The 13160-nt window shown below is 37.3% G+C and overlaps 1 long non-coding RNA gene across 1 annotated transcript in view; it reads right to left on the reverse strand.

Moving 5' to 3' along the window:
- Positions 1-8053: 8053 nt before the first annotated feature.
- LOC138702725 (uncharacterized) overlaps positions 8054-13160 on the reverse strand; it is a 100968-nt gene continuing 95861 nt past the window's right edge. The window contains exon 2 of the long non-coding RNA XR_011332879.1: positions 8054-8128. This is a non-coding gene — a long non-coding RNA (uncharacterized lncRNA). The remainder of the gene's footprint in view (positions 8129-13160) is intronic.

Below are 13160 nucleotides of genomic sequence, written 5' to 3' on the forward strand. Positions count from 1 at the left end.
CGTCACAAGAAGTAACTGGTACATAATTCAATTTCACAATGTCTGCTGGGGATAAGTCCAAGTTAATCTTCACTGTTGATTCACCACTCATCACAGCAACAACCTTTTGTAGTTCTTCATATCCAGGGTTTTTTGAAAGTACAGTGTCCACCTTAGCTCTTACTGCATCTGCAACTTTACCTCTACCACGATTCAGTTGTTCCACAGTACTATTTATAATTTCAAAACTTTCAGATAGTGAAAGGTGCCTATTTTGGAGACTTTTGAGCGTTTTTATGATGCATGAAAATGTATGCTGAATGTGAGCTAAGTCATTCTTCACACTTATGTCACAGGTAACTGTTTTCGCAGTATCAATTGAGACTGCATCTTCAGAGTCCAATGCAAGGAGAACATTGTTAATAGAGTCTATATGTTCGGCATAATATTCAACTGCTTCTAGCCATGTACCCCATCTAGTTAAAATTGGCTTTGGTGGCAATGGAATTTCAGGGTACATTTCTTTCAACACGTTAACTCTACTGGGAGCTTTGAGAAATACTTTTTTCACTGATGAAATCAACAAATCTACTTTAGGGAAATTGTCTCTGACCACTTCTGCCACACGATGAAATGCATGCGCCACACAAGTAAAATGAGTCAATTTAGGATATACAACAGATAATGCTTGTCCAGCTTTGACCATATAAGGGGCAGCATCGCTAATAAAGAATAACACATTATCGTACATAATACCCTTTGGCCACAGGATACCCATAGCTTCGTTGAACAGTTTAACTATAGTTTTGTTATTGCACTTTTCTAGAACATCACAATGTAAAAGAATTCGTTCAGAATATTGTTCACTTAACAAACCGATAACTACATTACCAACAAGTCTACCTTCTTTGTCGGGAGTCTCATCAATGGAAACCCAAATTGAACTATCTTTAATTTCATCTCTTATCTTCTGTATTGTCTCATCGTAGATGGATGGAGCATACGTCTTCCTAAGTGTTGACTCATCCGGGATTGTATGTTGAGTATATTTTTCAAGGAATTCCCTGAAGACCTTATTCTTTAGTTTGTAGAGAGGAATATCAGCAGAGATGAGAGAACGGCACAGGTCGATGTTAAACTCAGATCTTACATTCGATGTTGTTGGTTGTGTTAAAAACAATTGTCTCTGCTTGGAATTTAGTTGTTTATTGGCCTGATGTTTACTAGTTGTAATGTGTTGTTGCACCAGGAACTTTTGTGTAGATGATACTGCACACTGACACAAATTACAAAATAATATTTTATTGTCAGTTGATAAACCATCTTCTTTAAATTCTGAAATGTAACTTGTTAGTTTTGATTTTAAATTGACTGAATGACGTACTTTTGGCATATTTACCGTCTTTATAGTATGATTTACAAAACTGAACCTATGTGTACTCTGACTGGCATTTAACTGTTGAGCTGCACAACTGAAGTCTGTTAAAAATTTTAAATTAAATTAATACAGTTTTGTAACTTACTTTCCCATTGTTGATAGGACTGCTAATTTTCAAATAACTCTGATGTTAAAGGGATTACTGAACATGTGTTTAAATCTCTATTGTTGAAATGTATTTTTAAAAGTTAATGGAATTTTGTTTTGTTTTATTGTTAAACCTAATATAATATGGACTGTTTTATATGAAATATGGAAAATATATGGAAATTAACGAAAATATGTACTAAACTCTAAAATATGGAAAAATATGGAAAATAAAAGTAGGATTTTTCAACCCTACACATTGTGAAACATAAAGATAATGCAAAATATAAATTATATTAGCTTTATAAGTAAATATGTATTTACATATAAATCCTTTCCCTGGTAATTACCCATTTCCGGACTACGGTTTCCTATCACAAGCGGTTTGTTTAGATGTACGGTACTTTTGCACATCATAGAGTTTCGCACCAATTTTTCTGCACCTTATGTGTAATATAATCGTGTCAATATGTAATTTAAGCATGTCAATGTGCAATGTAAGCATGCCATTATGTAATGTACGCATGCTAGTATGTAGTGTACACACGCATGTAGCCTGTGTACAGCTCATGCATTTTGTGAAGACACTCGCGATGTGCAGTACGGGAACAACGTTTCTGTTGGGGGGATAGGAGTAGAAGGGAAGGTCGGGCGTGTGTCTACCGAGTTCAAGGCAAAGGCTAAACGATTCCCCTATAATTCCTAAGTAGACTCATCCGATCTCGTGCGCAGCGGGGGAGTGTCTTGACAAAATGCATGAGCTGTATTATAAGCTCGCTTTGATGTGAGTAAGGTAGGTACTGGACCCCTACGGTGGTTGAGTGGTCAGACCTCCGACCTGTCACGCAGGTTCGAGTCCCGGTCAGGTCTGGAATTTTTCATTGAAAAATCCATAGTGACACTTGTAGTGGACAAAATCGCAATTGGTGTTTTTCTCGGGGTTCTCCCGTTTCCCCACATTATGCATCTACACCATTCCGTCAACATTTCTCTATTTCATCAACATTCCATAGCATGTCCCGATGTCCATAGCACGGAGGTGCCTGGCCTAGTTTCCTTTCGAAACCTGGGTTCGCAGCGAACCTTAGTGTAGTCAGCCGGTGTGGGTTTGGGAATGCGCCTAGCTTGAAGGTTAGCGCAATACATCGTAGCAGGTCGCAGTGCTGGGCCAAAGTGCCCCCCTTCCGTGAATTCCATTCCATTCCAAGGTAGGTATAATATACTCACGTGTATATAATCGATGAATGGATGCGTGCGTGTGTGCGTATATGTAAAAGTAACGTGTAAAGGCGTTTACATATTTTCTCATAATGGAGTTAATAGATCAGTGTTTTGTAAGTAGTTCATAATTCATCCGTCAAAAAGAGAACTTAGCCATAATCGTTTTATGATTCAATTGAGAATGTTGAAAAATAAACTTACAAAGATTGAGCACACTAAAATATAAACTTTTACAGTGCCATGTGACTAAGACAGTAGTCTGCAGATCCCACGTTACTGCCGCGAGATCATTGCCTTTTGTTCTATCAGACACGGACCAGACAGTTGCAATTGGAGCTGTGTTTTGTTCCTAAAATAAGAGTTTATGTTGCGTTTGACTCCAGCTTCCAGCTGCGGTACTCATGCCAACACTCAACTGAACATAGTCCACAAAGAACCGACGCTTTATGTTCTACGTAAAGTGCTTTCAGTCCATAAACCAGCAAGGAATGTATTTCCCTTCTGATACAGAGTCTCGTAGTTTTCCGCAGAGTTCTTATGCAACTAGGAATGACACTATCTTAGAGAATTAAACTAATCTAGGCATGAAATGGTATGAACATTGAAGCAACTCTATGATTCGTAATACTATTATATATTATAAGCACTGAATATAGCGTAAATTTAGTAATGGTAGTGATGGTAGTGGTAGCAATGGTAGTAATGTAGTAATATAGCAATAGTGTAGTAGTTGTAGTAATTGTTGTAGGTATAGCGATTGTTGTAATTGTAGTCGCTGCATTTGTAGTAGTTGCTGAATTGTAGTAGTAGTTGTAGTAGCACATTAGTAGTAGTAGTTGTAGTAGCACAGTAGTAGTAGTAGTAGTAGCATTAGTCATAGTCGTAGCTGTTGTCGTAGTTGTAATAGTTGTCTTAGTTGTAATAGTTGTCTTAGTTGTAATAGTTGTTGTAGTGGTAGTTGTAGTTGTGATATTGGTACTGGTAGCGGTTGTTGTGGTTATTGTTGTAGCAGATATTTTAGTAGCGAGTGTTGTAGTAGTGATTGTTGTAATAGTGGTTATTGTTGTTGTGGTTATTGTAGTTGCGATTGTTGTAGTAATGGTTGTTGTAATAGTGATTATTGTTGTAGTGATTGTTGTTGTAGTGGTTATTGTAGTAGCGATTGTTGTAGTAGTGGTTGCTGTTGTAATAGTAGTTATTGTTGTAGAGGTTATTATAATAGCGATTGTTGTTGTAGTGGTTATTTTTGTAGCGGTTATTGTAGTAGCGATTGTTGTAGTGGTTATTGTTGTAGCGGTTATTGTAGTAGCTATTGTTGTAGTAGTGGTTGTAGTTGTTATTTTTGTAGCGGTTATTGTAGCGATTGTTGTAGTAGTGGTTGCTGTTGTAATAGTGGTTATTGTTATAGTGGTTGTTGTTGTAGTGGTTATTGTAGTAGCTATTGTTGTAGTAGTGGTTGTAGTTGTTATTGTTGTAGCGGTTATTGTAGTAGCGATTGTTGTAGTAGTGGTTGCTGTTGTAATAGTGGTTATTGTTATAGTGGTTTTTGTAGTAGTGGTTGTTGTTGTAGTGGTTATTGTTGTAGCGATTGTTGTAGTAGTGGTTGCTGTTGTAATAGTGGTTGCTGTTGTAATAGTGGTTATTGTCATAGTGGTTGTTGTTGTAGCGATTATTGTAGTAGCGATTGTTGTAGTAATGGTTGTTGTTGTGATAGTGGTTATTGTTGTAGCGGTTATTGTAGTAGAGATTGTTGTAGTAGTGGTTATTGTTATAGTGGTTTTTGTAGTAGTGGTTGTTGTAATAGTAGTTACAGTATATTCAGCTACGAAATTCAACATGGGTGAGAAATGGTCGATTAATTTTTTTCTGCAGCTGTCTGTTACAGGAAAGGTTTTTACGTGCTGTGAATTAGTGTCCTGCAACATTCGAACATGAGAGATACAACCACTTCACAAATTTCGTATTATTTCACATGAAAAATTAATTGCAAGGCCTGTGCTAAAATCCTTAAGATGTTAAAACATGAAAAGTTGGTAGCGGAGGACATCCTTCTGCAAAACAGACATTGGTGAATATCTGCCTTCACTATACTCGACAAACTTGAGTCGAACATAGCGCCTGTAATGCACGACACTACAGTGAATATACGACAAAATGTCCATTGCTTTACTTTCCCCCCAGAGAAAGCCATGCTTAGGATCTCATCGCCCTTTAAAATCCACCACCCTCAGTCGGGTTGTAACCAGCGAACTTCGTCTGCCAACACAGTAACCACAGAAGAAAATAGAAAATAAAATCTTAAAGCATGTAAGGCCTATGTGGCACTGAATCAACAGTTATTAAAAATAAAACTAATATAAGAAACTCGGATGAAGAATTAGTGAAACGAAAAAAATGGGTGAATGAAAGAGGACGAAATAGGAGTAGAAACAATTAAAAGATATGCGATCGCGTGAGGGAAATTTAGGCTGTGAGAAAGTATTGCTCGACCAAGGTCAGTGGAGTCTGCAGCCCAAAGCTGTGGCGCTACTGCTCCTGCGTTCGTAATACCGCATCGCGATAGTTCACATTACGCCCGCAGCTCCACTCGCCTTCGTCGAGTAATACCAAAGAGTTTGTAATACTTACTAGAGACACATACCTGTGAGTGGCAGGCAAGAAAAATGTCACAAATTGAATCGGCTAGCATCCGCCATTAAAGGGAGTGTTTGCGGCGTGAAATTCGAAAACAGTACCACAATACATTGATGTAGCCTGGTGATAGACACTGTTTTAAACGTCTTTCACAAAGGATGAGTCATGATGAAATAAACATGAATGGCAGAGAAGCGCTATATTTATTAAAGTATTATAATGATTCATCTTTGGCGATATTCTAAAAAATAAATTAAATCACCCATATAAGCTCGGGATAAATATATAAAATATTGAATTATGGCAATGTCAGCATTAATTTTCAGTATTACTAGTATTGTTTTAAGGACATAATAATGGATATTTACTGTAATATTTAAAATGATCTACAATTCAGTCCTTTCATGCAGAGGAAGAGGAAGGTATATGGTGCTTAGAAGATATTTAGTGGTGAAATATGAGATCATAAAAATTCCGGGAAACTAATTTAAAATATAATGAGAATACATTTTATCATAAAACAATATATTCATTGTGTAGTTGATAACCACCAAGTTAGAGGTCAGTACAGACTTTTTAATACAATTAGTAGCGGTAATAGTAGGCCTAGTAGTAATAGTAATAATAGATCTAGTAGTAGTGGTAATAATAGGCCTAGTAGTAGTGGTAATAGGCCTTGTAGTAATGGTAATAGGGGCCTAGTTTTGGTAGTATTAGTAGGCCTAGTAGTAGTGGTAATAGTAGGCCTAGTTTTTGTAGTAATAGTAGGCCTAGTAGTAGTGGTAATAGTAGGCGTAGCAGTAGTGGTAATAGTAGCCGTAGCAGTAGTGCTAATAGTAGGCCTAGTTTTGGTGGTAATAGTACGCCTAGTTTCGGTGGTATTAGTAGGCCTAGTAGTAGTGAGACCTAGTTAGTAGTAGTGGTAATAGTAGGCCTAGTAGTAGTGGTCATAGTAGACCTAGTAGTAGTGGTAATAATAGACCTAGCTGGGCCATCAGCTATATTTTCACTAATTTCTTTGCATTTAATACAACCAAAAACTAGAAGTACATACTGTTCAAAACGGAAATTACATGATTCATTTATTGTGAAACAAAACAGTTTTAGACAGATATAGTCTGACGATTTTCTTATGCACTCTGCTATTATAATTCACTGTAATGTGATGGCACCTAACCCTTACATACAGTACATTGTTGAAATCAACCTTATATACCTGATTAATATGTTTCTGGAAAAACTTTATCCAAGAAATATTCCGACATTCTGTAAACACAAGCAAAGGAGGAACTGCATTTGGAACATTCTTCCAAATATTAAGATATGCATGCTTTCCTGGGCAACCTACAATTTGTAGCTATCTTCGAACAATTATTTGCGGCGCAGTATTTCACCATTTTCTTATTATTTCCCTTCAAGTGTACTTATATTTATTCATACTCCACAATAAGCATGAACTGCTCGCACTCCCGGCGAAGCATAACTCCCTTTAATGGCGGTCGAACAGCGGTTCAATTTTTTACGCGAAACTAGCGCCGTTGGTGTCTCTAGTTATATATTACAAACTCTTTGAGTAATACCTATGTGGGCTACAAACCGATTGTCACTCAGACCTGCCAACCTATGAGAGAGAAAATGCAGATGATGGTAATTTAGTAGGCAATACCCTTTTTAAATAATAATAATAATAATAATAATAATAATAATAATAATAATAATAATAATAATAATAATAATAATAGTAATAACAATAACAATACCATTGGGCTGCAAACCTTACATCAAACAGGTAAGTTGTGCGACTGCCTAAAAAATCAGAAGAGTTTTGTGTCAATGCCGGAGAGCTGATTGCAGGTGACTCAAGCATTATGCATGAAAGTTGGTAGGTCTGTAATTTAACCACAAACTGGCGACAACAAATCTACAGCAGCGACTTGCTTCCGATACGTGAAAATTACAAATTCGTGCAATATGACTAGAAACTGAGCAGATTCGGTTCGAATTCAAAAAGAAAAAGGGACCGGATATTTTACTTTTTTGTTATTTTTCCCTTGTGTCGCCGTCATTGCAGGTGGTATGATCAAGGAGTGCTGGTTCGAAATTCAGACAAAGTGAAGATATAACGGTCCTACGGTTACAACTCATCAGTGGGGATATGATTGTAATGTTTATTATTATTATTATTATTATTATTATTATTATTATTATTATTATTATTATTATTATTATCATCATCATCATCATCACCGTGTCCTTGTAAATCTAGTATAAATGACTTCAGAACTCTACCAAAGACAACTTAGCCTATCACAATGGGCTAATATACACGTAATATTATTGGGTTATTTTACGACGGTGTATAAACATCTGAATGAAATGAATGTGATAGACCTAGTACCGGTGATGCGAGTCCGGGGTTCAGCACCGAAAGTTACCCAGCATTTGCTCGTACTGGGTTGAGGGAAAACCCCTGAAAAAACCTCAATCAGGTTAACTTGACCCGACCGGGATTCGAACCCGGGCCACCTGGTTTCGCGGCCAAACGCGCTAATTGTTACTCCACAGAGATGTGGACAATATTCATGTATGAGGTAAGGTTCAAAACCAACACAGTGAGTTCTCTGGGTGCCAAAACAGTGCCTTAACCATTCCATCACCACAGATTTCTTTCTTTCAGTACATTAGTAGTGCCGCAAAAAAAAAAAAAAAAAAAAAAAAAAAAAAAAAAAAAAAAAAAAAAAAAAAAAAAAAAAAAAAAAAAAAAAAAAACTGGGACTAATTCTGCTGTTTCCGATGTCCATTATTAAGCTTACTAAGGCGGTGGAGAACGGCTCGCCCCTTGTAACTGAACACTCTTGTGATTTGCGGATGCTTACAGCAGTTAAAATGAGTTCTTCGAATCATGCGTTGTAAGTGGAAACACTTTGTTACAATTATTTCTCTCTTTGTCTAGACATTGACTTTCTCACTTGAGGAGGCCATGACAGTAAGGTATTCATCACTTGTGACTGATTTCTTAATGTTCTGCTTTTTTTCACGTACTGGGAATATTTATTCGTTTCTTGATTTGATTATTTATTTACCTACTTACTTTAAGATTTAATTACATAAGTGACAATATTACAAGAACTTCGAGCACTGCCGCTGTCGTACTGTGCTAAAGACAAGTGACAAAAAAACTGTGTACAATATACTCACTCTGTAAACAATGTGTTAAATCTATTATTATATTTATTTAAGATTTAATTACTTAAGTGACAATATTACAAGAACTTTGAGCAATAAAGAAAGGACTAAGACGGTTTTTAAATTTTACAAGGTTGTTTGGTGCCAACCTGTGATACATAGAAGTGGAAGATGACGTGTTATGAAAGAAAAGGATAAAGCAAGATTACAGATATCTGAAATAGCATAAATGCTGCTTATGTTGCTAATATCTTTTCTTTAGGAGGGCTGGATCCGGGATGAATCCATACACTTAGGCACGCTTTAGCCCTATATGTGCAGTAATTGTGCAAGTCCGATAGGTAGCCTGGGTGGCATTCGTGAATCCGATGATGGCAGATGTGCCATCCTGCCTCGGCTCTTGATAGAGCTGGGTTCCATCCGTTCACGAGTAGGACCTTTCTATACAGAGTGGAAGTGAAATAATGTTAATGTTATGTTTTATTTAACGACGCTCGCAACTGCAGAGGTTATATCAGCGTCGCCGGATGTGCCGGAATTTTGTCCCGCAGGAGTTCTTCTACATGCCAGTAAATCTACTGACATGAGCCTGTCGCATTTAAGCACACTTAAATGCCATCGACCTGGTCCGGGATCGAACCAGCACCCTTGGGCATAGGAGGCCAGCGCTATACCAACTTGCCAACCACGTCGACGGAAGTGAAATAGCCTTGCAGATTTTCAGAGCGAATAGCTCATGTTATATGTAACAAAAAACTGTAAAATCATATTGGTGGAAAGTTAATAGTTTTTTCATAAAAAAATGTTTTCTGTCAAATGTTTAAACAACCTGTTATTCGATAACTATTGAAAGTAGAATCGTGATTTTTGTCCATGTCGATAGAAAACTAATAAATAATATGTATCTCTCTGGCGTATTTCAATATTGTGGACGGTTTTCGTGTAAATTTAATTTTAAAAACCTCTAAATTGAAGCTACTGCACGCTGCGAGTTGGTTGCAACACAGCGCCAGAAAACAGCTCATCTAACGAGAGACACAGAGTTACCGAGTTCGTTGACCTCTTACATCTGTATCACGAGAAGTGAGTGTTCGCGGCGGTGTTATCTGACTGCTGAAACTTCAAACTTAATTTTCTAATTAACAATGCATTTAATCACAAAACTTTTCTATTCATTTTAGTGTACCCTATCGTCCCTTTCAATCTGCAGGGTTATTTCACTTCCATCCTGTACTAGCATCGCAAATCAGAATTATTCCAAAGAATTCAACCCAGCCTATTTTTACTATTGCAGGATGATATATGAAATGAGGAGAAGTTGCAGAGTGTTGGTGAATGATAGAGGGAAACGAGAGGAACCCGAAAAAACCTTCTGCAACTCCTTCTTTCTCTACGAAGAATGGAAGACCAGCGTACTAGTACTTGAGGTACAGACGCTGGTTGTTGATGATGTCTTTCTCAGTTACTTTATGTCTTTCACATTTCCTTATTTATTGACATCATTGTTTTTATTTGGTTATTTTACAACGCTTTATCAACTGCTATGGTTATTTGGCGTCTGAGATGAAGGTGATAATGCTAGCGAGATGAGACTAGGGCAGCGGTGACCAAAACTGGAACGGCTGTGATTACATGCGAGAGAGAGCCTAAGAAGCAAAGAGACGGGAGAGAGATACTTGACATGAAAATTACAACCAGTGGTGGTTCGTGCACATGCTGGACCGATCATTCCGTAGCTAATTCTCTATCAACAGTATATCTGTAGGTAGAATAAGCTTTGGTAGAATGTATTTTTTATAATCATGCAGTATATTCACTAATCGCAAAACCTTTATTGCAAAGAAGCAATGATGTATTAATAATTTAATAAGGAAAGAAACAGAACTCATTTGTAAGATCAGTTAAAAATACACAAAACTATTTTTGAAACAGATAAATATATGAACTTAGTGCTTGAAACAAAACCTTTTCCTTCAATTATTTTCTCTACATCTCGCTCAAAAGGAAACAAAATTGTTAGACACGGCAATTCTCAACTGCGCTGTAAGGTTTTCGTCCGCAAAGCGAGCGCTGTTTTGTGTTAGATATGTGTAACATATGAAAACTGTTGTTCGCATAAGTAAGACAAAATAATCTAAATGTTTTAGACAAAGGATAACGAAGTTTAATAAGCATACACATTAGAATTAGAATTAGAATTAGACCACTAACATCCCGGTGCAGGCAAGGGCCTCCTGTAGGCCTACAGGGTAGCTTACAGTTAAAGGTACCTTGGGTCACCCATCCGTGACACTTTTTCATACACGTACAAAAGAATAAAATTATAATAACATTTGGTTATCAACAATAATAAAAATAATTATATACTTACTTATTACTTACTGGCTTTTAAGGAACCCGGAGGTTCATTGCCACCCTCACATAAGCCCGCCATTGGTCCCTATCCTGAGCAAGATTAATCCAGTCTCTACCATCATATCCCACCTCCCTCAAAACCATTTTAATATTATTCTCCCATCTACGTCTCTGCCTCCCCAAATGTCTTTTCCCCTCTGGCCTCCCAACTAACACTCTATATGCATTTATGAATTCGCCCATACGTGCTACATGCCCTGCCCATCTCAAACGACTGGATTTAATGTTCCTAATTATGTCAGGTGAAGGATGCAATGCGTTAAGCTCTGCATTGTGTAACTTTCTCCATTCTCCTGTAACTTCATCCCTCTTAGCCCCAAATATTTTCCTAAGAACCTTATTCTCAAAAACCCTCAATCTCTGTTCCTCTCTCAGAGTGAGAGTCCAAGTTTTACAGCCATACAGAACAACCGGTAATATAACTGTTTTATAAATTCTAACTTTCAGATTTTTTGACAGCAGACTAGATGACGAAAGCTTCTCAACCGAATAATAACAGGCATTCCCCATATTTATTCCGCGTTTAATTTCCTCCCGAGTGTCATTTATATTTGTTACTGTTGCTCCAAGATATTTGAATTTTTCCACCTCTTCGAAGGATAAATCTCCAACTTTTATAGTTCCATTTCGTACAATATTCTGATCTCGCGACATGATCATATACTTAGTCTTTTCGGGATTTACTTCCAACCCTATCTCTTTACTTGCTTCAAGTAGAATTTCCGCGTTTTCCCTTATCGTTTGTGGATTTTCTCCTAACATATTCACGTCATCCGCATAGACAAGAAGCTGATGCATCCCGTTCAAGTAAAGGTGATAGTGTATCTCCCTGCTTTAGCCCGCAGTGAATTGGAAAAGCATCAGATAGAAACTGGCCTATACGGACTCTGCTGTAAGTTTCACTAAGACACATTTTAATTAACCGAACTAGTTTCTTGGGAATACCAAATGCAATAAGAATATTATATAAAACTTCTCTGTGAACCGAGTCATACGCCTTTTTGAAGTCTATGAATAACTGATGTACTGTACCCTTATACTCCCATTTTTTTCTCCAATATCTGTCGAATACAAAAAATCTGATCAATAGTCGATCTATTACGCCTGAAACCACACTGATGATCCCCAATAACTTCATCTACATATGGAGCCAATCTTCTCAAAAGGATATTCGACAAAATGTTGTACGACGTCAACAAAAGTGATATTCCTCGAAAGTTACTACAGTTAGTCTTGTCCCCCCTTCTTAAAAATAGGTACGATTATGGACTCCTTCCATTGTTCTGGTACAATTTCCTTTTCCCAAATTGCAAGTACAAGTGTATAAATTTCGCTAGATAATACGCTTCCACCCTCTTGTATTAATTCTTCTGGAATTTGATCAATACCTGGAGACTTGTACTTTTTCAGATTTTCTATCGCAATCTTTCACTGAAATAATTATCTCTATTCTCCTCAATTGGATCCTGTAAGAATTTCAATTTTTCCTGTTTCCTTCTATATACTGCAATGGAACAATCTTCATCAAACAATGGTTTCTTTTTCTTAGTTTCATGATAACCTATGCTCTGCTCAGCTGCAACTTTGATATTATCTCGGATATTGTCCCATACGCTATTAACATCTAACTAGTCGACCTGGTTGGCGAGTTGGTATAGCGCTGGTCTTCTATGCCCAAGGTTGCGGGTTCGATCCCGGGCCAGGTCGATGGCATATAAGTGTGCTTAAATGCGACAGGCTCATGTCAGTAGATTTACTGGCATGCAAAAGAACTCCTGCGGGACAAAATTCCGGCACATCCGGCGACGCTGATATAACCTCTGCAGTTGCGAGCGTCGTTAAATAAAAAACATAACATAACATAACATCTAACTCTTTCTCAGCTTCGTCGGAAGTTGCTAAAGCAGCAAACCTATTTGAAATTTCAACCTGATAACGTTGCTTAGTTTCCTCGTCCTTTAATTTCAGAATATTGAATCTACTAATATTAGCTTGTTGCTCTACTCGCTTGGCTACCGATAGTCTTTCTCTTAATTCTCCAATTACCAAATAATGGTCGGAATTACAGTCTGCCCCCCTGAAAGTTCGAATGTCTACTATACTAGTATGTCTTCGTTTATCTATCAAGATGTGATCTGTTTGGTTGTGTGTCATTCCGTCTGGAGAAGTCCAAGTATATTTATGTATATCCTTATGGGGG

Source organism: Periplaneta americana, chromosome 7, assembly GCF_040183065.1.
Source record: "Periplaneta americana isolate PAMFEO1 chromosome 7, P.americana_PAMFEO1_priV1, whole genome shotgun sequence".
In the NCBI taxonomy this organism is placed as follows: Eukaryota; Metazoa; Arthropoda; class Insecta; order Blattodea; family Blattidae; genus Periplaneta; species Periplaneta americana.